Source organism: Schistocerca piceifrons, unplaced genomic scaffold (genome assembly GCF_021461385.2).
Source record: "Schistocerca piceifrons isolate TAMUIC-IGC-003096 unplaced genomic scaffold, iqSchPice1.1 HiC_scaffold_2341, whole genome shotgun sequence".
NCBI classification, from domain to species: Eukaryota; Metazoa; Arthropoda; class Insecta; order Orthoptera; family Acrididae; genus Schistocerca; species Schistocerca piceifrons.
The window spans coordinates 2,136,192-2,162,278 of NW_025728275.1; the positions used below are offsets into that span (position 1 = coordinate 2,136,192).

At 41.1% G+C, this 26,087-nt stretch overlaps 1 non-coding gene across 1 annotated transcript; it reads left to right on the plus strand.

Annotated features, from left to right (window-relative positions):
- Positions 1 to 4,476: 4,476 nt before the first annotated feature.
- Trnas-cga lies at positions 4,477 to 4,551 on the plus strand. Its single transcript has one exon. It is a non-coding gene; the product is annotated as a tRNA-Ser (tRNA).
- Positions 4,552 to 26,087: the final 21,536 nt, after the last annotated feature.

Here is a 26,087-nt window from a genome sequence, read left to right on the forward strand (position 1 = left end):
CGCTCCCTCACAATGACGAATTAACACAGGAATTACGTCGCTATGAAATACCATGGGTCCTATGACATCTCCTTCTAAATCAAATACGTTTCTATGGAAACGACAGGATTTTCCTTTGGGATGCGACTATTTCCCTTCCGATGCACTATTCCTTCTTTACTGCATCCCTCGCTCCCTCATATTGGCGGATTAACACAGAAATTGCGGCGCTATGAAATACTATGGGCTTTATAACATCTCCTTCTAAATTGAGTAACGTTTCTATGGAAACGACAGGATTTTCTTTTGGGATACGACTATCTCCTTTGCGATGCACTATTCCTACATTACTGCAACCCTCGGTCCCTCAGATTGACGAAATAATACAGAAATTGCGTCGCTATGAAATACTATGGGTTGTATGACTTATCCTTCTAAATCGAGTCACGTTTCTATGGAAACAGCAGGATTTTCTTTTGGGATGCGACTATCTTTTTTTCGATGCACTATTCCTTGAGTACTGTTTCACTCGCTCCCTCACATTTACGAATTAACACAGAAATTGCGTCGCTATGAAATACTATGGGTTCTATGACATCTCCTTCGAAATCGAGTCACGTTTCTATGGAAACGACAGGTTGTTCTTTTGGGATACGACTATCTCCATTTTGATGCACTATTCCTTCTTTACTGCATCCCTCGCTCCCTCACATTGACGAATTAAAACAGAAATTGCGGGTCTATGATATACTATGGGTTCTATGACATCTCCTTCTATATCGTGTAACGTTTCGATGGTAAAGGCACGATGTTCTTTTGGGATACGAGTATATCATTTCCGATGCACTGTTCCTTCTTTACAGCATCTCTCGCTCCCTCACATTGACGACTTAACACAGAAATTGCGTCGCTAAGAAATACTATGCGTTATATGACATATCCTTCTATTTCGAGTAACGTTTCTATGGAAACGAAAGGATTTACTTTTGGGATACGAGTATCTCCTGTCCGATGCACTATTCCTTTTTTACTGCATCCCTCGCTCCCTCACATTGACGAATCAACACAGAAATTGCGTCGCTATGAGATACTATGGGCTCTATCACATCTCCTTCGAAAATAGTAACGTTACTATGGAAACGACAGGATTTTTTTTTAGGATACGAGTAACTCCGTCCCGATGCACTAATAATTCATTACTGCACTCCTGGCGCCCTCACGTTGACGTATTATCGCAGAAATTGCGTCGCTATGAAATACAATCTGTTCTATGACATCACCTTCTAAATCGAGTAACATATCAATGGAAACGCCCGGTATTTCTTTTGGGATACGAGTATCTCCTTTCCGATGCAGTATTCCTTCTTTACAGCATCCCTCGGTCCCTCACATTCACGAACTAACACAGAAATTGCGGCGCTATGAAATACTATGGGATCTAAGACATCTCATTTTAAATCGAGTAACGTTACAATGGAAACGACTGGATTTTCTTTTGGGATACGACTATCTCGTTTGTGATGCACTGTTCCTTCTTTACTGCATCCCACGCTCCATCACATTGACGAATTAACACAGAAATTGCGTCGCTATGAAATACTATATGTTCTATGACTTCTCCTTCTAGATCGGGTATTGTTTCTACGGAAACGATAGAAATTTCTTTCGGGCTACGAGTATTCCCTTTCCGATGCACTATTCCTTCGTTACTGCATCCCTAGCTCCCTCACATTGACGAATTAACACAGAAATTGCGTCGTCATGAAATACTATGGGTTCTACGACCTCTCCTTCGAAATCTAGTACGTTCCAATGGAAACGACATGAATTTCTTTTGGAATGAGTGTACCTCCATTCCGTGGCACTATTCCTTATTTACTGCATCCCTCGGTCGCTCACATTGACGAATTAACACAGAAATAGTGTCGCTATGTAATACTATGGGTTTTATGACTTCTCCTTGTAATTCGAGTTACGTTTCTTTAGAAACGGCAGGATTTTCTTTTGGGATACAACTGTCTCCTTTCCGATGCGTTATTCCTTTTTTACTGCTTTCGTCGCTCCTTTACATTTACGAATTAACACAGTAATTGCGTCGCAATGAAATACAACGGGTTCTATGACATCCCCTTCTAAATCGAGTAACGTTTCTATGGAAACGAAAGGATTTTCTCTTGGGATACGACTATCTCCTTTCCGATGCACAGTTCCTTCTCTACTGCATCCCACGCTCCCTCACAATGATGAATTAACACAGAAATTGCGTCGCTATGAAATACAACGGGTTCTATGACATCTCCTTCAAAATCGAGTAACGTTTCTATGGAAACGACAGGATTTTCTCTTGGGATACGACTATCTCCTTTGCGATGCACTATTCCTTCTGTACTGCAACCCTCGGTCCCTCACATTGACGAATTAACATACAAATTGCGTCGCGTTCAAATACTATAGGTTGTATGACATCTCCTTCTAAATCGAGTCACGTTACTATGGAAACGACAGGATTTTCTTTTGGGATACGACTGTCTTCCCTCCGATGCACTATTCCTTGATTACTGTTTCACTCGCTCCTTCACATTGACGAATTAACACAGAAATTGCGTCGCTATGAAATACTATGGGTTCTATGACATCTCCTTCGAAATCGAGTAACGTTTCTATGGAAACGACAGAATGTTCTTTTCTGATACGACTGTCTCCATTTTGATGCACAATTCCTTCTTTAGTGCATCCCTCGCTCCCTCACATTGACGAATTAACACAGAAATTGCGTTGCTACGATATACTAATGGTTCTATGACATCTCCTCTTATATCGTGCAACGTCTCTATGGTAAGGGCGCCATGTTCATTTGGGATACAGGTATATCTTTTCCGATGCTCTGTTCCTTCTTTACAGCATTCCTCGCTCCCTCACACTGACGAATCAACACAGAAATTGCGTCGCTATGAGATACTATGGGCTCTATGACATCTCCGTCGAAAACGAGTAACGTTACTATGGAAACGACAGGATTTTCTTTTGGGATACAAGTATCTCCTTTCCGATGCACTAATAATTCGTTACTGCACTCCTGTCGCCCTCACATTGACGAATTATCGCAGAAATTGCGTCGCTATGAAATACAATCTGTTCTATGACGTCAAGTTCTAAATCGAGTAACGTATGAATGGAAACGACAGGATGTTCTTTCGGGATACGACTATCTCCATTTTGATGCACTATTCCTTCTTTACTGCATCCCTCGCTCCCTCACATTGACGAATTGACACAGAAATTGCGTCGCTATGAAATACTACGGGTTGTATGACAAATGCTTCTGAATCATGTAACGTTCCCATGGAAACGACAGGATTTCCTTTTGGGGTATGACTATCTCCTTTCCGATGCACCATTCCTTCTTTACTGCATCCCTCGCTCCCTCACATTGATAAATAAACACAGAAATTGTGTCGCTATGAAATACTATGGGTTCTATGACATCTCCTTTTAAATCGAAAAACGTTTCTATGGAAACGACAGGATTTTCTTTTGGGATGCGACTATTTCCTTTCCGATGCACTATTCCTTGTTTACCGCATCCCTCGCTCCCTCACATTGGCGGATTAACACAGAAATTGCGGCGCAATGAAATAGAATGGGTTCTATACCATCTCCTTCTAAATCGAGTAACGTTTCTATGGAAACGACAGGATGTTCTTTTGGGATACGACTATCTCCATTTTGATGCACTATTCCTTCTTTACTGCATATCTCGCTCCCTCACATTGACGAATTAACACAGAAATTGCGGGGCTATGATAAACTATGGGTTCTATGACATCTCCTTCTATATCGTGTAACGTTTCTATGGTAAGGACACGATGTTCTTTTGGGATACGAGGATATCCTTTCCGATGCACTGTTCCTTCTTTACAGCATCCCTCTCTCCCTCACATTGACGAATTAACACAGTAATTGCGTCGCTGTGAAATACTATGGGTTATATGACATCTCCTTCTAATTCGAGTAACGTTTCTATGGAAACGACAGGATTTCCTTTTGGGGTAAGATTACCTCCTTTCCGATGCACTATTCCTACTTTACTGCATCCCTCGCTCCCTCACATTGACGAATTAACACAGAAATTGCGTCGCTGTGAAATACTATGGGTTATATGACATCTCCTTCTAATTCGAGTAACGTTTCTATGGAAACGACAGGATTTCCTTTTGGGGTAAGACTACCGCATTTCCGATGCACTATTCCTACTTTACTGCATCCCTCGCTCCCTCACATTGACGAATTAACACAGAAATTGCGTCGCTATGGTATACTATGGGTACTATGACAACTCCTTGTAAATCGAGTAATGTTTCTATGGAAACGATGGGTTTTTTTTCGGGATACGAGTATCTGTTTTCCGATGCACTATTCATACTTTACTGCGTCCCTCGCTCCCTCACATTGACGAATTAACACAGAAGTAAAGCTGTGAGTACCGGGCGTGAGTCGTGCTTCGGTAGCTCAGTTGGTAGAGCTTTTGCCCGCGAAAGGCAAAGGTCCCGAGTTCGAGTCTCGGTCGGGCACACAGTTTTAATCTGCCAGGAAGTTTCAACACGGAAATTGCTTCGCTTTGAAATACTATGGGTTCTATGATTTCTCCATCTAAATCGAGTAAAGTTTCTATAGACACGACGTGATTTTCTTTTGGGATACGACTGTCTCTTTTCCGATGCACTATTTCATCTTAACTGCATCCTTCGCTCCCTCACATTGACGAATTAACACTGAAATTGCGTCGCTATGAAATACAATGGGTTCTATGACATCTCCTTCTAATTCGAGTAACGTTTCTATGAAACGATAGGATTTTCTTTTGAGGTACGACTATCTTCTTTCCGATGCACAATTCCTTCTTTACTGCATCCGTCGCTCCCTCACATTGACGAATTAACAAATAAATTGCGTCGCTATGAATTACTATGGGTTCTCTGACATCTCCTTCTAAACCGAGTAACGTTCCTATGGAAACGACATGATCTTCCTTTGGAACGATAGTTTCTTCTTTCCGATGCACTATTTCTTATTTACTGCATCCCTCGGTCCCTCTCATTGAAGAATTAACACAGAAATTGTGTTGCTATGAAATACTATGGGTTCTATGACTTCTCCTTCTAATTGGAGTAACGTTTCTTTAGAAACGACAGGATTTCCTTTTGAGATACGACTATCTCCTTTCCGATGCACCATTCCTTCTTTACTTCATCCCTCGCTCGCTCACATTGACGAATTAACACAGAAATTGCGTCGCTATGAAATACAACGGGTTCTGTGACATCTCATTCTAAATCGAGTAACGTTTCTATGGAAACGACAAGATTTTCTCTTGGGATACGACTATCTCCTTTCCGATGCACTGTTCCTTCTTTACTGCATCCCTCGCTCCCTCACAATGACTAATTAACACCGGAGTTGCGTCGCTATGAAATACTATGGGTTCTATGACATCTCCTTTTAAATCGAAAGACGTTTCTATGGAGACGACAGGATTTTCTTTTGGGATGCGACTATTTCCTTTCCGATGCATTATTCCTTCTTTACTGCATCCCTCGCTCCCTCACATTGACGAATTAACACATAAATTGCGTCGCTATGAAATACAACGGGTTCTATGACATCTCATTCTAAATCGAGTAACGTTTCTATGGAAACGACAAGATTGGTTCAAATCGCTCTGAGCACTATGGGACTCAACTGCTGAGGTCATTAGTCCCCTAGAACTTAGAACTAGTTAAACCTAACTAACCTAAGGACATCACAAACATCCATGCCCGAGGCAGGATTCGAACCTGCGACCGTAGCGGTCTTGCGGTTCCAGACTGCAGCGCCCTTAACCGCACGGCCACTTCGGCCGGCAAACGACAAGATTTTCTCTTGGGATACGACTATCTCCTTTCCGATGCACTGTTCCTTCTTTACTGCATCCCTCGCGCCCTCACATTGCCGAATTAACACAGAAACTGCGTCGCTAAGAAATTCAATGGGTTCTATACCATCTGTTTCTAAATCGAGTAACGTTTCTATGGAAACGACAGAATTTTCTTTTGGGATACGACTATCTCCTTTGCGATGCACTATTCCTTCTTTACTGCAACCCTCGGTCCCTCACATTGACGAATTAACACATAAATTGCGTCACTATGAAATACTATGGGTTCTATGACATCTCCTTCGAAATCGAGTAACGTTTCTATGGAAACGACAGGATGTTCTTTTGGAATACGACTATCTCCATTTTGATGCACTATTCCTTCTTTACTGCATCTCTCGCTCCCTCACACTGACGAATTAACATAGAAAATGCGTCGCTGTTAAATACTATGGGTTACATGATATCTCCTTCTAATTCGAGAAACGTTTCTATGGAAACTAAAGGATTTTCTTTTGGGATACAAGTATCTCCTCTCCGATGCACTCTTCCTTCTTTACTGCATCCCTCGCTCCGTCACATTGACGAATTAACACAGAAATTGCGTCGCTATGAAATACTATGGGTTCTATGACTTCTCCTTCTAATTCGAGTAACGTTTCTATGGAAACGACAGGATTTTATTTTGGGATACGACTATCTTCTTTCCGATGCGTAATTCCTTCTTTACTGCTTCCGTCGCTCTCTCACATTGACGAATTAACACCTAAATTGCGTCGCTATGAAATACTATGGGTTCTCTGACATCTCCTACTATAACGAGTAACTGTTCTATGGAAACGACTGGATTTTCATTTGGGGTACGACTATCTGTTTTCCGATGCACTATTCCTTCTTTACTGCATCCCTCGTTCCCTCACATTGACGAATTAACACAGATATTGCGTCGCTATGAATTACTAAGTATTCTATGACTTCTCCTTTAAAATGGAGTAACGTTTCTATGGAAACGACAGGAATTTCTATTGGGATGCGACAATCTCCATTCCGATGCACTATTCCTTCTCTACTGCATCCCTCGCTCCCACACATTGACAAAATAACACAGAAATTGCGCTGCTAAGAAATACTATTGGTTCTATTACATCTCCTTCTAAATCGAGTAACGTTCCTATGAGTACGACAGGATTTTCTTTTGGGGTACGACTATTTCCTTTCCGATGCACTATTCCTTCTTTACTGCATTCCTCGCGCACTCACATTGACGAAATAACACAGAAATTGCGTCGCTATGAAATACTAAGTGTTCTATGACTTCTCCTTTAAAATGGAGTAACGTTTCTATGGAAACGACAGGAATTTCTATTGGGATACGACTATCTCCTTTCCGATGCACTAATCCTTCATTACTGCACTAGTGGCGCCCTCACATTGACGAATTATCGCAGAAATTGCGTCGCTACGAAATACTATGGGTTCTAATCCATCACCCTCCAAATCGAGTAACGTTTCAATGGAAGCGGCAGGACTTTATTTTGGGATACGAGTTTCTCCTTCCCGATAAACTATTCCTTCTTTACTGCATCCCTCGCTCCCTCACATTGACTAATTAACAATGAAATTGCGGCGTTATGAAATACTATGGGTTCTATGAAATCTCCTTCTAAATCGTATAACGTTTATATGGAAACGACAGGATTTTCTTTTGGGATACGAGTATCTTCTCTCCGATGCACTATTCTATCTATACTGCATCGATCGCTCCCTCACATAGACGAATTAACACAGAAATTGCATCGCTATGAAATACTACGGGTTCTATGTCATCTCCGTCTAAATCGAATGACGTTTCAATGGAATTAAATACAAAAGGAACTATAGCGACTAACGTACAAGAAGGCTGACTCTTCTTAGTGTCTATGTTTTGAGCTTATGCTGTGAGACCAATTTTAGATTCCGATGCTTCACTTCTGGTTTACTATATCCCTTGGACCTTCACATTGACGATGGAACACAGAAATTGCATCGGAATGAAATACGAAAGTCACAATGCCGACATAAGTACAAGATGACTGAGTCTTCTTTGTGTTTATGTTTTGAGCCTTTCCAGTGAGACGAGTTTTAGATTCCGATGCGTCACTTCAGGTTTGCTGTACCCATTGGACCTTTACATTGTCGATGAAACACAGAAAATTCACCTGAATTAAATACAAAAGGCACAATGCCGACGTAAAAACAAGAAGACTGACTCTTCTTAGTGTCAATTTTTTGAGCCTTTCTGTGAGACCTGTTTTAGATTCCGATGCTTCTCTTCAGGTTTGCTGTATTCCGTGGACCTTCACATTGACGATGTAACACAGAAATTGCATCGGATTTAAATACAAAAGGCACAATGCCGACTTAAGTTCAAGAAGGCTGACTCTTCTTACTGTCAATGTGTTGAGCCTTTCCTGTGAGACCAGTTTAAATGCCGATGCATCAATTCAGGTTTTCTGTATCAATTGGACGATGAAACACAGATATTGCATCGGAAATAAATACAAAAAGCACAAGGCCGGCTTAAGAACAAGAAGACTGACTCTCTTCACTGTCTATGTTTTTAGCCTTTCCTGTGAGACCAGTTTTCGATTCCGATCCTTCACTTCAGGTTTACTGTATCCCTCGGACATTCGCATTTACGATGAAATACAGAAGGTGCATCGGAATTAAATACAATGATGTGTGTCGCTATGGATCGGAGGATATCCTCTCTGGCTTCCGGCGGCTATCTGATTTGGTGAAGACTGCCAGTCTCGCTAGCGGGATGAAAGCAGAGCTCACCATCTGCAGCATCGTCGACAGGACTGACTGCGGACCTTTGGTACAGAGCCGAGTGGAGTGTCTGAATCAGTGGCTGAGATGGTTCTGCGACTGTGTGGGCTGCAGATTCCTCGACTTACGCCATAGGGTGGTGGGGTTTCGGGTTCCGATGGATAGGTCAGGAGTCCACTACACGCAACAAGCGGAAACACGGGTAGCAGGGGTTGTGTAGCGTGGGCAGGGCGGTTTTTTAGGTTAGATGGCCTTGGGCAAGTACAGAAAGGGCAACAGCCTCAAAGGGTGCGGGGCAAAGTCAGGACATGCGGGGACCAAGCAGCAATCGGTATTGTAATTGTCAACTGTCGAAGCTGCGTTGGTAAAGTACCGGAACTTCAAGCGCTGATAGAAAGCACCGAAGCTGAAATCGTTATAGGTACAGAAAGCTGGCTTAAGCCAGAGATAAATTCTGCCGAAATTTTTACAAAGGTACAGACGGTGTTTAGAATGGATAGACTGCATGCAACCGGTGGTGGAGTGTTCGTCGCTGTTAGTAGTAGTTTATCCTGTAGTGAAGTAGAAGTGGATAGTTCCTGTGAATTATTATGATTGGAGGTTACACTAAACAACCGAACTAGGTTAATAATTGGCTCCTTTTACCGACCTCCCGACTCAGCAGCATTAGTTGCAGAACAACTGAGAGAAAATTTGGAATACATTTCACATAAATTTTCTCAGCATGTTATAGTCTTAGGTGGAGATTTCAATTTACCAGATATAGACTGGGACACTCAGATGTTTAGGACGTGTGGTAGGGACAGAGCATCGAGTGACATTATACTGAGTGCACTATCCGAAAATTACCTCGAGCAATTAAACAGAGAACCGACTCGTGGAGATAACATCTTGGACCTACTGATAACAAACATACCCGAAGTTTTCGACTCTGTATGTACAGAACAGGGAATCAGTGATCATAAGGCCGTTGCAGCATCCCTGAATATGGAAGTTAATAGGAATATAAAAAAAGGGAGGAAGGTTTATCTGTTTAGCAAGAGTAATAGAAGGCAGATTTCAGACTACCTAACAGATCAAAACGAAAATTTCTGTTCCGACACTGACAATGTTGAGTGTTTATGGAAAAAGTTCAAGGCAATCGTAAAATGCGTTTTAGACAGGTACGTGCCGAGTAAAACTGTGAGGGACTGGAAAAACCCACCGTGGTACAACAACAAAGTTAGGAAACTACTGCGAAAGCAAAGAGAGCTCCACTCCAAGTTTAAACGCAGCCAAAACCTCTCAGACAAACAGAAGCTAAACGATGTCAAAGTTAGCGTAAGGAGGGCTATGCGTGAAGCGTTCATTGAATTCGAAAGTGAAATTCTATGTACCGACTTGACAGAAAATCCTAGGAAGTTCTGGTCTTACGTTAAATCAGTAAGTGGCTCGAAACAGCATATCCAGACACTACGGGATGATGATGGCATTGAAACAGAGGATGACACGCGTAAAGCTGAAATACTAAACACCTTTTTCCAAAGCTGTTTCACAGAGGAAGACCGCACTGCAGTTCCCTCTCTAAATCCTCGCACAAACGAAAAAATGGCTGACATCGAAATAAGTGTCCAAGGAATAGAAAAGCAACTGGAATCACTCAATAGAGGAAAGTCCACTGGACCTGACGGGATACCAATTCGATTCTACACAGAGTACGCGAAAGAACTTGCCCCCCTTCTAACAGCCGTGTACCGCAAGTCTCTAGAGGAACGGAGGGTTCCAAATGATTGGAAAAGAGCACAGATAGTTCCAGTTTTCAAGAAGGGTCGTCGTGCAGATGCGCAAAACTATAGACCTATATCTCTTACGTCGATCTCTTGTAGAATTTTAGAACATGTTTTTTGCTCGCGTATCATGTCATTTCTGGAAACCCAGAATCTACTATGTAGGAATCAACATGGATTCCGGAAACAGCGATCGTGTGAGACCCAGCTCGCCTTATTTGTTCATGAGACCCAGAAAATATTAGATACAGGCTCCCAGGTAGATGCTATCTTTCTTAACTTCCGGAAGGCGTTCGATACAGTTCCGCACTGTCGCCTGATAAACAAAGTAAGAGCCTACGGAATATCAGACCAAGCTGTGTGGCTGGATTGAAGAGTTTTTAGCAAACAGAACACAGCATGTTGTTATCAATGGAGAGACGTCTACAGACGTTAAAGTAACCTCTGGCGTGCCACAGGGGAGTGTTATGGGACCATTGCTTTTCACAATATATATAAATGACTTAGTAGATAGTGTCGGAAGTTCCATGCGGCTTTTCGCGGATGATGCTGTAGTATACAGAGAAGTTGCAGCATTAGAAAATTGTAGCGAAATGCAGGAAGATCTGCAGCGGATAGGCACTTGGTGCAGGGAGTGGCTACTGACCCTTAACATAGACAAATGTAATGTATTGCGAATACATAGAAAGAAGGATCCTTTATTGTATGATTATATGATAGCGGAACAAACACTGGTAGCAGTTACTTCTGTAAAATATCTGGGAGTATGCGTGCGGAACGATTTGAAGTGGAATGATCATATAAAATTAATTGTTGGTAAGGCGGGTACCAGATTGAGATTCATTGGGAGAGTCCTTAGAAAATGTAGTCCATCAACAAAGGAGGTGGCTTACAAAGCACTCGCTCGGCCTATACTTGAGTATTGCTCATCAGTGTGGGATCCGGACCAGATCGGGTTGACGGAGGAGATCCAAAGAAGAGCTGCGCGTTTCGTCACAGGGTTATTTGGTAACCGTGATAGCGTTACGGAGATGTTTAACAAACTCAAGTGGCAGACTCTGCAAGAGAGGCGCACTGCATCGCGGTGTAGCTTGCTCGCCAGGTTTCGAGAGGGTGCGTTTCTGGATGAGGTATCGAATATATTGCTTCCCCCTACTTATACCTCCCGAGGAGATCACGAATGTAAAATTAGAGAGATCAGAGCGCGCACGGAGGCTTTCAGACAGTCGTCCTTCCCGCGAACCATACGCGACTGGAACAGGAAAGGGAGGTAATGACAGTGGCACGTAAAGTGCCCTCCGCCACACACCGTTGGGTGGCTTGCGGAGTATCAATGAAGATGTAGATGTAGATGTAGAATCAACACAGAAACTGCGTCGCTATGAAATACTATGGGTTCAATGACATCTCCCTCTAAACCGAGTTACGTTTCTATGGATACGACAGGATTTTCTTTTAGGATACGCCTATCTAATTTCCAATGCACTTATCCTTCTTAACTGCACACCTGGCGCCCTCACATTGACGAATTAACACATAAATTGCGTTGCTATGAAATACTATGGGTTCTATGACTTCTCCTTCTAAATCGAGTAACGTTGCTATGGAATCGACAGGATAGTGTTTTGGGATACGAGTAACTCCTTTCCGATGCACTATTCCTTCTTTACTGCACTCCTCGCGCACTCACGTTGACGAATTAACACAGAAATACTATGGATTCTATGACATCTTCTAAATCGAGTTACGTTTCAATGGAAACGACAGGATTTTTCTTTCGATTACGACTATCTCCTTTCCGATGCACTATTCCTTCTTTACTGCATCCCGCGCTACCTCACATTCACGAATTAACACAGAAATTGCGTCGCTATGAAATACTTTGTGTTCTATGACATCTCCTTCTAAATCGAGTAACGTTTCTATGGAAACGACAGGATTTTCTTTTGGGATACGAGTACCTCCTTTGCGATGCACTATTCCTTCGTTACTGCATCCCTCGCTCCCTCACATTGACGAATTAACACAGAATTTGCGTCGCTATAAAATTCTATGAGCTCTATAACATCTCCTTCTAAATCGAGTTACGTTTGTATGGAAACGACAGGATTTTCTTTTGGGATACGACTATTTCCTTTCCGATGCACTATTCATTCTTTACAGAATACCTCGCTCCCTCACATTGACGAATTAACACAGAAATTGCGTCGCTATGAAATACTATGTTTTGTATGACATACCCTTCTAAATCATGTAACGTATCTATGGAGACGAGAGGATTTTCTTTTGGGATACGACCATCTTTTTTCCGATGCACTATTCCTTCTTTACTGCATCCCTCACTCCCACACATTGTTGAAATAACACAGAAATTGAGTCGCTATGAAATACTATGGGACCTACAACATCTCCTTCTAAATCGAGTAACGTTTCTATGGAAACGACAGGATTTTCTTTCGGGATAGGACAATTTCCTTTCCGATGCACTATTCATTCTTTACTGCATCCCTCACTCCCTCACTTTGACGAATTAACACAGAAATTGCGTTGCTATTATATACTATGGATTGTATGACATTTCCTTCTAAATCAAGTAACGTTTCTATGGAAACGACAGGATTTTCATTTGGAATACGACTATCTCCTTTCCGATACACTACTCCTTCTTTACTGCATCCCTCGCTCCCTCACATTGACAATTTAACACAGAAATATCGTCGCTATGAAATACTATGATTTCTATGACATCTCCCTCTATACAGAGTAACGTTACTATGGAAACAACAGGATTTTCATTTGGGATACGACTATTTCCTTTCCGATGCACTATTCATTCTTTACTGCATCCCTCGCTCCCTCACATTGACGAATTAACACACAAATTGCGTCGCTATGAAATACTATGTGTTGTATGACATTTCCTTCTAAATCGAGTAAAGTTTCTATGGAAACGAAATGTTTTCTTTTGGGATACGACTATCTCCTTTCCGATGCACTATTCCTTCTTAATGCATCCCTCGCACCCTCACATGACGAATTAACACAGTAATTGCGTCGCTATGAAATACTGTGTGTTGTATGACATCTCCCTCTAAATCATGTAACGTAACTGTGGAAACGACAGGATTTTCTTTTGGGATACGACTACCTAATTTCCGATGCTCTTATCCATCTTTACTGCACTCCTGGCGCCCTCACATTGACGAATTAACACAGAAATTGCGTTGCTATGAAATACTATGGTTTATATGACTACTCCTTCTAAATCGAGTAACGTTTCTATGCAAACGACAGGATTTTCTATTGGGATAGGAGTACCTCCTTTCCGATGCACTATTCCTTTTTTACTGCATCACTCGCTCCCTCACATTGACGAATTCCAACAGAAATTGCTTCGCTTTGTAAAACTATGGGTTCTACGACTTCGTCTTCTAAATCGAGTAACGTTTCAATGGAAACGACAGGATTTTCTTTTGGGATACGACCATCTCCTTTCTGATGTACTATTCCTTTTTTATTGCATCCCTCGCTCCCTCACATTGACGAATTAACACAGAAATTGCGTCGCTATGAAATACTATGGGTTCTAATACATCTCCTTCTACATCGGGAAACGTTCCAATGGAAACGACAGGATTTTCTTTTGGGATACGACTATTTTCTTTAAGATGACCTATCCCTTGTTCACTGCATCCCTCGCTCCCTCACATCGACGAACTAACACAATAATTGCGTCGCTATGAAATACAATGTGTCCAATAAAATCTCCTTCTAATTCGAGTAACGTTTCTATGGAAACGGCAGTATTCTCTTTTGGGATACGACTATCTACTTTCCGATGTACTATTCCTTCTTTACTGCATCCCTCGCTCCCTCACATTGACGAATTAACACAGAAATTGCGTCGCTATGAAATACTATGGGTTCTACAACATCTCCTTCTAAATCGAGAAACGTTCCAATGGAAGCGGCGGGATTTTCTTTTGGGATACAAGTATTTTCATTAAGATGCACTATTCCTTATTTACTGCATCCCTCGCTCCCTCACATTGACGAATTAACACAGAAATTGCGTCGCTATGAAATACAATGGGTTCTATGACATCTCCCTCTAAACCGAGTAACGTTTCTATGGACACGACAGGATTTTATTTTGGGATACTACTATCTCCTATCCGATGCACTATTCCTTCTTTCCTGCTTCCCTCGCTCCCTCACATTGATGAATTAACACAGAAATTGCGTCGTTATGAAATACTATGGGTTGTATGACATATCCCTCTAAATCATGTAACGTTACTCTGGAAACGGCAGGATTTTCTTTTGGGATACGACTATTTCCTTTCCGACACACTATTCACTCTTTACTGCATCCCTCGCTCCCTCACTTTGACGAATTAACACAGAAATTGCTTCGCTATGTAAAACTATGGGTTCTACGACTTCCCCTTCTAAATCGAGTAACGTTTCTATGAAAACGACAGGATTTTCTTTTGGGATACGACTATCTCCTTTCCGATATACTATTCCTTTTTTACTGCATCCCTCGCTCCCTCACATTGACGATTTAACACAGAAATTGCGTCGCTATGAAATACTATGGCTTCTAAAACATCTCCTTCTAAATCGAGATGAGATGCAGTGGAAACGACAGGATTTTCTTTTGGGATACGACTATTTTCTTTATGATGCACAATTCCTTGTTCACTGCATCCCTCGCTCCCTCACATTGACAAATCAACACAGAAATTGCGTCGCTATGAAATACTATGGGTCCAATAAAATCTCCTTCTAAATCGAGTAACGTTTCTATGGAATGGACAGTATTCTCTTTTGGGATACGACTATTTCCTTTCCGACTCACTATTCATTCGTTACTGCATCCCTCGCCCCCTCACATTTACGAATTAACACAGAAATTGCTTCGCTATGCAAAACTATGGGTTCTACGACTTACCCTTCTAAATCGAGTAACGTTTCTATGGAAACGACAGGATTTTCTTTTGGGATACGACTATCTCCTTTCCGATATACTATTCCTTTTTTACTGCATCCCTCGCTCCCTCACATTGACGATTTAACACAGAAATTGCGTCGCTATGAAATACTATGGATTCTAAAACATCTCCTTCTAAATCGAGAAGCGATCCAATGGAAACGACAGGATTTTTTTTGGGATACGACTATTTTCTTTAAGATACACTATTCCTTGTTCACTGCATCCCTCGCTAGCTCACATTGACGAATTAACACAGAAACTGCGTCGCTATGATATACTATGGATTGTATGACATTTCCTTCTAAATCGAGTAACGTTTCTATGGAAACGACAGGATTTTCTTTTGGGATACGACTATCTCCTTTCCGATACACTACTCCTTCTTTACTGCATCCCTCGCTCCCTCATATTGACAATTTAACACAGAAATATCGTCGCTATGAAATACTATGGGTTCCATGACATCTCCCTCTAAACCGAGTAACGTTACTATGGAAACGACAGGATTTTCTTTTGGGATACGACTATTTCCTTTCCGATGCACTATTCATTCTTTACTGCATCCCTCGCTCCCTCACATTGACGAATTACAACAGAAATTGCTTCGCTATGTAAAACTATGGGTTCTACGACTTCGCCTTCTAAATCGAGTAACGTTTCAATGGAAACGACAGGATTTTCTTTTGGGATACGACTATTTCCTTTCCGATGCACTATTCATTCTTTACTGCATCCCTCGCTCCCTCACATTGACGAATTAACACAGTAATTGCGTCGCTATGAAATACTATGTGTTGTATGACATCTCCCTCTAAATCATGTAACGTAACTGTGGAAACGACAGGATTTTCTTTTGGGATACGACTACCTAATTTCCGATGCACTTATCCATCTTTACTGCACTCCTGGCGCCCTCACATTGACGAATTAACACAGAAATTGCGTTGCTATGAAATACTATGGTTTATATGACTACTCCTTCTAAATCGAGTAACGTTTCTATGCAAACGACAGGATTTTCTATTGGGATAGGAGTACCTCCTTTCCGATGCACTATTCCTTTTTTACTGCATCACTCGCTCCCTCACATTGACGAATTCCAAAAGAAATTGCTTCGCTTTGTAAAACTATGGGTTCTACGACTTCGTCTTCTAAATCGAGTAACGTTTCAATGGAAACGACAGGATTTTCTTTTGGGATACGACCATCTCCTTTCTGATGTACTATTCCTTTTTTATTGCATCCCTCGCTCCCTCACATTGACGAATTAACACAGAAATTGCGTCGCTATGAAATACTATGGGTTCTAATACATCTCCTTCTACATCGGGAAACGTTCCAATGGAAACGACAGGATTTTCTTTTGGGATACGACTATTTTCTTTAAGATGACCTATCCCTTGTTCACTGCATCCCTCGCTCCCTCACATCGACGAACTAACACAATAATTGCGTCGCTATGAAATACAATGTGTCCAATAAAATCTCCTTCTAATTCGAGTAACGTTTCTATGGAAACGGCAGTATTCTCTTTTGGGATACGACTATCTACTTTCCGATGTACTATTCCTTCTTTACTGCATCCCTCGCTCCCTCACATTGACGAATTAACACAGAAATTGCGTCGCTATGAAATACTATGGGTTCTACAACATCTCCTTCTAAATCGAGAAACGTTCCAATGGAAACGGCGGGATTTTCTTTTGGGATACAAGTATTTTCATTAAGATGCACTATTCCTTATTTACTGCATCCCTCGCTCCCTCACATTGACGAATTAACACAGAAATTGCGTCGCTATGAAATACAATGGGTTCTATGACATCTCCCTCTAAACCGAGTAACGTTTCTATGGACACGACAGGAATTTATTTTGGGATACTACTATCTCCTATCCGATGCACTATTCCTTCTTTCCTGCTTCCCTCGCTCCCTCACATTGATGAATTAACACAGAAATTGCGTCGTTATGAAATACTATGGGTTGTATGACATATCCCTCTAAATCATGTAACGTTACTCTGGAAACGGCAGGATTTTCTTTTGGGATACGACTATTTCCTTTCCGACACACTATTCACTCTTTACTGCATCCCTCGCTCCCTCACTTTGACGAATTAACACAGAAATTGCTTCGCTATGTAAAACTATGGGTTCTACGACTTCCCCTTCTAAATCGAGTAACGTTTCTATGAAAACGACAGGATTTTCTTTTGGGATACGACTATCTCCTTTCCGATATACTATTCCTTTTTTACTGCATCCCTCGCTCCCTCACATTGACGATTTAACACAGAAATTGCGTCGCTATGAAATACTATGGCTTCTAAAACATCTCCTTCTAAATCGAGATGAGATGCAGTGGAAACGACAGGATTTTCTTTTGGGATACGACTATTTTCTATATGATGCACAATTCCTTGTTCACTGCATCCCTCGCTCCCTCACATTGACAAATCAACACAGAAATTGCGTCGCTATGAAATACTATGGGTCCAATAAAATCTCCTTCTAAATCGAGTAACGTTTCTATGGAATGGACAGTATTCTCTTTTGGGATACGACTATTTCCTTTCCGACTCACTATTCATTCGTTACTGCATCCCTCGCCCCCTCACATTTACGAATTAACACAGAAATTGCTTCGCTATGCAAAACTATGGGTTCTACGACTTACCCTTCTAAATCGAGTAACGTTTCTATGGAAACGACAGGATTTTCTTTTGGGATACGACTATCTCCTTTCCGATATACTATTCCTTTTTTACTGCATCCCTCGCTCCCTCACATTGACGATTTAACACAGAAATTGCGTCGCTATGAAATACTATGGATTCTAAAACATCTCCTTCTAAATCGAGAAGCGATCCAATGGAAACGACAGGATTTTTTTTGGGATACGACTATTTTCTTTAAGATACACTATTCCTTGTTCACTGCATCCCTCGCTAGCTCACATTGACGAATTAACACAGAAACTGCGTCGCTATGATATACTATGGATTGTATGACATTTCCTTCTAAATCGAGTAACGTTTCTATGGAAACGACAGGATTTTCTTTTGGGATACGACTATCTCCTTTCCGATACACTACTCCTTCTTTACTGCATCCCTCGCTCCCTCATATTGACAATTTAACACAGAAATATCGTCGCTATGAAATACTATGGGTTCCATGACATCTCCCTCTAAACCGAGTAACGTTACTATGGAAACGACAGGATTTTCTTTTGGGATACGACTATTTCCTTTCCGATGCACTATTCATTCTTTACTGCATCCCTCGCTCCCTCACATTGACGAATTACAACAGAAATTGCTTCGCTATGTAAAACTATGGGTTCTACGACTTCGCCTTCTAAATCGAGTAACGTTTCAATGGAAACGACAGGATTTTCTTTTGGGATACGACCATCTCCTTTCCGATGTACTATTCCTTTTTTATTGCATCCCTCGCTCCCTCACATTGACGAATTAACACAGAAATTGCGTCGCTATGAAATACTATGGGTTCTAAAACATCTGCTTCTAAATCGAGAAACGTTCCAATGGAAACGACAGGATTTTCTTTTGGGATACGACTATTTTCTTTAAGGTGCCCTATCCCTGTTCACTCCATCCCTCGCTCCCTCACATCGACTAATTAACACAGTAATTGCGTCGCTATGAAATACCGTGTGTCCAATAAAATCTCCTTCTAAATCGAGTAACGTTTCTATGGAAACGGCAGTATTCTCTTTTGGGATACGACTATCTCCTTTCCGATGTACTATTCCTTCTTTACTGCATCCCTCGCTCCCTCACATTGACGAATTAACACAGAAATTGCGTCGCTATGAAATACTATGGGTTCTAAAACATCTCCTTCTAAATCGAGAAACGTTCCAATGGAAACGGCAGGATATTCTTTTGGGATACGACTATTTTCTTTAAGATGCACTATTCCTTATTTACTGCATCCCTCGCTCCCTCATATTGACGAATTAACACAGAAATTGCGTCGCTAGGAAATACAATGGGTTCTATGACATCTCCCTCTAAACCGAGTAACGTTTCTATGGACACGACAGGATTTTATTTTGGGATACTACTATCTCCTATCCGATGCACTATTCCTTCTTTCCTGCTTCCCTCGCTCCCTCACATTGATGAATTAACGCAGAAATTGCGTCGTTATGAAATACTATGGGTTGTATGACATATCCCTCTGGAAACGACAGGATTTTCTTTTGGGATACGACTACCTAATTTCCGATGCACTTATCCATCTTTACTGCACTCCTGGCGCCCTCACATTGACGAATTAACACAGAAATTGCATTGCTATGAAATACTATGGTTTATATGACTACTCCTTCTAAATCGAGTAACGTTTCTATGCAAACGACAGGATTTTCTATTGGGATAGGAGTACCTCCTTTCCGATGCACTATTCCTTTTTTACTGCATCCCTCGCTCCCTCACATTGACGAATTACAACAGAAATTGCTTCGCTATGTAAAACTATGGGTTCTACGACTTCGTCTTCTAAATTGAGTAACGTTTCAGTGGAAACGACAGGATTTTCTTTTGGGATACGACCATCTCCTTTCTGATGTACTATTCCTTTTTTATTGCGTCCCTCGCTCCCTCACATTGACGAATTAACACAGAAATTGCGTCGCTATGAAATACTATGGGTTCTAATACATCTCCTTCTACATCGGGAAACGTTCCATTGGAAACGACAGGATTTTCTTTTGGAATACGACTATTTTCTTTAAGATGACCTATTCCTTGTTCACCGCATCCCTCGCTCCCTCACATCGACGAACTAACACAATAATTGCGTCGCTATGAAATACCATGTGTCCAATAAAATCTCCTTCTAATTCGAGTAACGTTTCTATGGAAACGGCAGTATTCTCTTTTGGGATACGACTATCTACTTTCCGATGTACTATTCCTTCTTTACTGCATCCCTCGCTCCCTCACATTGACGAATTAACACAGAAATTGCGTCGCTATGAAATACAATGGGTTCTATGACATCTCCCTCTAAACCGAGTAACGTTTCTATGGACACGACAGGATTTTATTTTGGGATACTACTATCTCCTATCCGATGCACTATTCCTTCTTTCCTGCTTCCCTCGCTCCCTCACATTGACGAATTAACACAGAAATTGCTTCGCTATGTAAAACTATGGGTTCTACGACTTCCCCTTCTAAATCGAGTAACGTTTCTATGAAAACGACAGGATTTTCTTTTGGGATACGACTATCTCCTTTCCGATATACTATTCCTTTTTTACTGCATCCCTCGCTCCCTCACATTGACGATTTAACACGGAAATTGCGTCGCTATGAAATTCTATGGGTTCTAAAACATCTCCTTCTAAATCGAGATGCAATCCAATGGAAACGACAGGATTTTCTTTTGGGATACGACTATTTTCTTTAAGATACACTATTCAATGTTCACTGCATCCCTCGCTAGCTCAGAATGACGAATTAACACAGAAACTGCGTCGCTATGATATACTATGGATTGTATGACATTTCCTTCTAAATCGAGTAACGTTTCTATGCAAACGATAGGATTTTCTATTGGGATAGGAGTACCTCCATTCCGATGCACTATTCCTTTTTTACTGCATCCCTCGCTCCCTCACATTGACGAATTACAACAGAAATTGCTTCGCTATGTAAAACTATGGGTTCTACGACTTCGTCTTCTAAATCGAGTAACGTTTCAATGGAAACGACAGGATTTTCTTTTGGGATACGACCATCTCCTTTCCGATGTACTATTCCTTTTTTATTGCATCCCTCGCTCCCTCACATTGACGAATTAACACAGAAATTGCGTCGCTATGAAATACTATGGGTTCTAAAACATCTCCTTCTAAATCGAGAAACGTACCAATGGAAACGACAGGATTTCCTTTTGGGATACGACTATATTCTTTAAGATACACTATTCCTTGTTCACTGCATCCCTCGCTAGCTCACATTGACGAATTAACACAGAAACTGCGTCGCTATGATATACTATGGATTGTATGACATTTCCTTCTAAATCGAGTAACGTTTCTACGGAAACGACAGGATTTTCTTTTGGGATACGACTATCTCCTTTCCGATACACTACTCCATCTTTACTGCATCCCTCGCTCCCTCACATTGACAATTTAACACAGAAATATCGTCGCTATGAAATACTATGGGTTCCATGACATCTCCCTCTAAACCGAGTAACGTTACTGTGGAAACGACAGGATTTTCTTTTGGGATACGACTATTTCCTTTCCGATGCACTATTCATTCTTTACTGCCTCCCTCGCTCCCTCACATTGACGAATTAACACACAAATTGCGTCGCTATGAAATACTATGTGTTGTATGACATTTCCTTCTAAATCGAGTGACTTTTCTATGGAAACGAAATGATTTCTTTTGGGATACGACTATCTCCTTTCCGATGCACTATTCCTTCTTTAATACATCCCTCGCACCCTCACATTGACAAATTAACACAGAAATTGCGTCGCTATGAAATACTATGTGTTGTATGACATATCCCTATAAATCATGTAACGTTACTGTGGAAACGACAGGATTTTCTTTTGGGATACGACTACCTAATTTCCGATGCACTTATCCATCTTTACTGCACTCCTGGCGCCCTCACATTGACGAAGTAACACAGAAATTGCGTTGCTATGAAATACTATGGCTTATATGACTTCTCCTTCTAAATCGAGTAACGTTTCTATGCTAACGACAGGATTTTCTATTGGGATAGGAGTACCTCCATTCCGATGCACTATTCCTTTTTTACTGCATCCCTCGCTCCCTCACATTGACGAATTACAACAGAAATTGCTTCGCTATGTAAAACTATGGGTTCTACGACTTCGTCTTCTAAATCGAGTAACGTTTCAATGGAAACGACAGGATTTTCTTTTGGGATACGACCATCTCCTTTCCGATGTACTATTCCTTTTTTATTGCATCCCTCGCTCCCTCACATTGACGAATTAACACAGTAATTGCGTCGCTATGAAATACTATGGGTTCTAAAACATCTCCTTCTAAATCGAGAAACGTACCAATGGAAACGACAGGATTTTCTTTTGGGATACGACTATTTTCTTTAAGATGCCCTATTCCTTGTTCACTCCATCCCTCGCTCCCTCACATCGACAAATTAACACAGTAATTGCGTCGCTATGAAATACCGTGTGTCCAATAAAATCTCCTTCTAAATCGAGTAACGTTTCTATGGAAACGGCAGTATTCTCTTTTGGGATACGACTATCTCCTTTCCGATGTACTATTGCTTCTTTACTGCATCCCTCGCTCCCTCACATTGACGAATTAACACAGAAATTGCGTCGCTATGAAATACTAGGGGTTCTAAAACATCTCCTTCTAAATCGAGATGAGATCCAGTGGAAACGACAGGATTTTCTTTTGGGATACGACTATTTTCTTTATGATGCACAATTCCTTGTTCACTGCATCCCTCGCTCCCTCACATTGACAAATCAACACAGAAATTGCGTCGCTATGAAATACTATGGGTCCAATAAAATCTCCTTCTAAATCGAGTAACGTTTCTATGGAATGGACAGTATTCTCTTTTGGGATACGACTATTTCCTTTCCGACTCACTATTCATTCGTTACTGCATCCCTCGCCCCCTCACATTTACGAATTAACACAGAAATTGCTTCGCTATGTAAAACTATGGGTTCTACGACTTCCCCTTCTAAATCGAGTAACGTTTCTATGGAAACGACAGGATATTCTTTTGGGATACGACTATCTCCTTTCCGATATACTATTCCTTTTTTACTACATCCCTCGCTCCCTCACATTGACGATTTAACACAGAAATTGCGTCGCTATGAAATACTATGGGTTCTAAAACATCTCCTTCTAAATCGAGAAGCGATCCAATGGAAACGACAGGATTTTCTTTTGGGTTACGACTATTTTCTTTAAGATACACTATTCCTTGTTCACTGCATCCCTCGCTAGCTCACATTGACGAATTAACACAGAAACTGCGTCGCTATGATATACTATGGATTGTATGACATTTCCTTCTAAATCGAGTAACGTTTCTATGGAAACGACAGGATTTTCTTTTGGGATACGACTATCTCCTTTCCGATACACTACTCCATCTTTACTGCATCCCTCGCTCCCTCACATTGACAATTTAACACAGACATATCGTCGCTATGAAATACTATGGGTTCCATGACATCTCCCTCTAAACCGAGTAACGTTACTGTGGAAACGACAGGATTTTCTTTTGGGATACGACTATTTCCTTTCCGATGCACTATTCTTTCTTTACTGCATCCCTCGCTCCCTCACATTGACGAATTAACACACAAATTGCGTCGCTATGAAATACTATGTGTTGTATGACATTTCCTTCTAAATCGAGTGACTTTTCTATGGAAACGAAATGATTTCTTTTGGGATACGACTATCTCCTTTCCGATGCACTATTCCTTCTTTAATACATCCCTCGCACCCTCACATTGACGAATTAACACAGAAATTGCGTCGCTATGATATACTATGTGTTGTATGACATATCCCTATAAATCATGTAACGTTACTGTGGAAACGACAGGATTTTCTTTTGGGATACGACTACCTAATTTCCGATGCACTTATCCATCTTTACTGCACTCCTGGCGCCCTCACATTGACGAAGTAACACAGAAATTGCGTTGCTATGAAATACTATGGCTTATATGACTTCTCCTTCTAAATCGAGTAACGTTTCTATGCAAACGACAGGATTTTCTATTGGGATAGGAGTACCTCCATTCCGATGCACTATTCCTTTTTTACTGCATCCCTCGCTCCCTCACATTGACGAATTACAATAGAAATTGCTTCGCTATGTAAACCTATGGGTTCTACGACTTCGTCTTCTAAATTGAGTAACGTTTCAATGGAAACGACAGGATTTTCTTTTGGGATACGACCATCTCCTTTCCGATGTACTATTCCTTTTTTATTGCATCCCTCGCTCCCTCACATTGACGAATTAACACAGAAATTGCGTCGCTATGAAATACTATGGGTTCTAAAACATCTCCTTCTAAATCGAGAAACGTTCCAATGGAAACGACAGGATTTTCTTTTGGGATACGACTATTTCCTTTAAGATGCCCTATTCCTTGTTCACTCCATCCCTCGCTCCCTCACATCGACAAATTAACACAGTAATTGCGTCGCTATGAAATACCGTGTTTCCAATAAAATCTCCTTCTAAATCGAGTAACGTTTCTATGGAAACGACAGTATTCTCTTTTGGGATACGACTATCTCCTTTCCGATGTACTATTGCTTCTTTACTGCATCCCTCGCTCCCTCACATTGACGAATTAACACAGAAATTGCGTCGCTATGAAATACTATGGGTTCTAAAACATCTCCTTCTAAATCGAGAAACGTTCCAATGGAAACGGCAGGATTTTCTTTTGGGATACGACTATTTTCTTTAAGATGCACTATTCCTTATTTACTGCATCCCTCGCTCCCTCATATTGACGAATTAACACAGAAATTGCGTCGCTAGGAAATACAATGGGTTCTATGACATCTCCCTCTAAACCGAGTAACGTTTCTATGGACACGACAGGATTTTATTTTGGGATACTACTATCTCCTATCCGATGCACTATTCCTTCTTTCCTGCTTCCCTCGCTCCCTCACATTGATGAATTAACACAGAAATTGCGTCTTTATGGAATACTATGTGTTGTATGACATATCCCTATAAATCATGTAACGTTACTGTGGAAACGACAGGATTTTCTTTTGGGATACGACTACCTAATTTCCGATTCACTTATCCATCTTTACTGCACTCCTGGCGCCCTCACATTGACGAAGTAACACAGAAATTGCGTTGCTATGAAATACTATGGCTTATATGACTTCTCCTTCTAAATCGAGTAACGTTTCTATGCAAACGACAGGATTTTCTATTGGGATAGGAGTACCTCCATTCCGATGCACTATTCCTTTTTTACTGCATCCCTCGCTCCCTCACATTGACGAATTACAACAGAAATTGCTTCGCTATGTAAAACTATGGGTTCTACGACTTCGTCTTCTAAATCGAGTAATGTTTCAATGAAAACGACAGGATTTCTTTTGGGATACGACCATCTCCTTTCCGATGTACTATTCCTTTTTTATTGCATCCCTCGCTCCCTCACATTGACGAATTAACACAGAAATTGCGTCGCTATGAAATACTATGGGTTCTAAAACATCTCCTTCTAAATCGAGAAACGTTCCAATGGAAACGACAGGATTTTCTTTTGCGATACGACTATTTTCTTTAAGATTCCCTATTCCTTGTTCACTCCATCCCACGCTCCTTCACATCGACTAATTAACACAGTAATTGCGTCGCTATGAAATACCGTGTGTCCAATAAAATCTCCTTCTAAATCGAGTAACGTTTATATGGAAACGGCAGTATTCCCTTTTGGGATACGACTATCTCCTTTCCGATGTACTATTCCTTCTTTACTGCATCCCTCGCTTCCTCACATTGACGAATTAACACAGAAATTGCGTCGCTATGA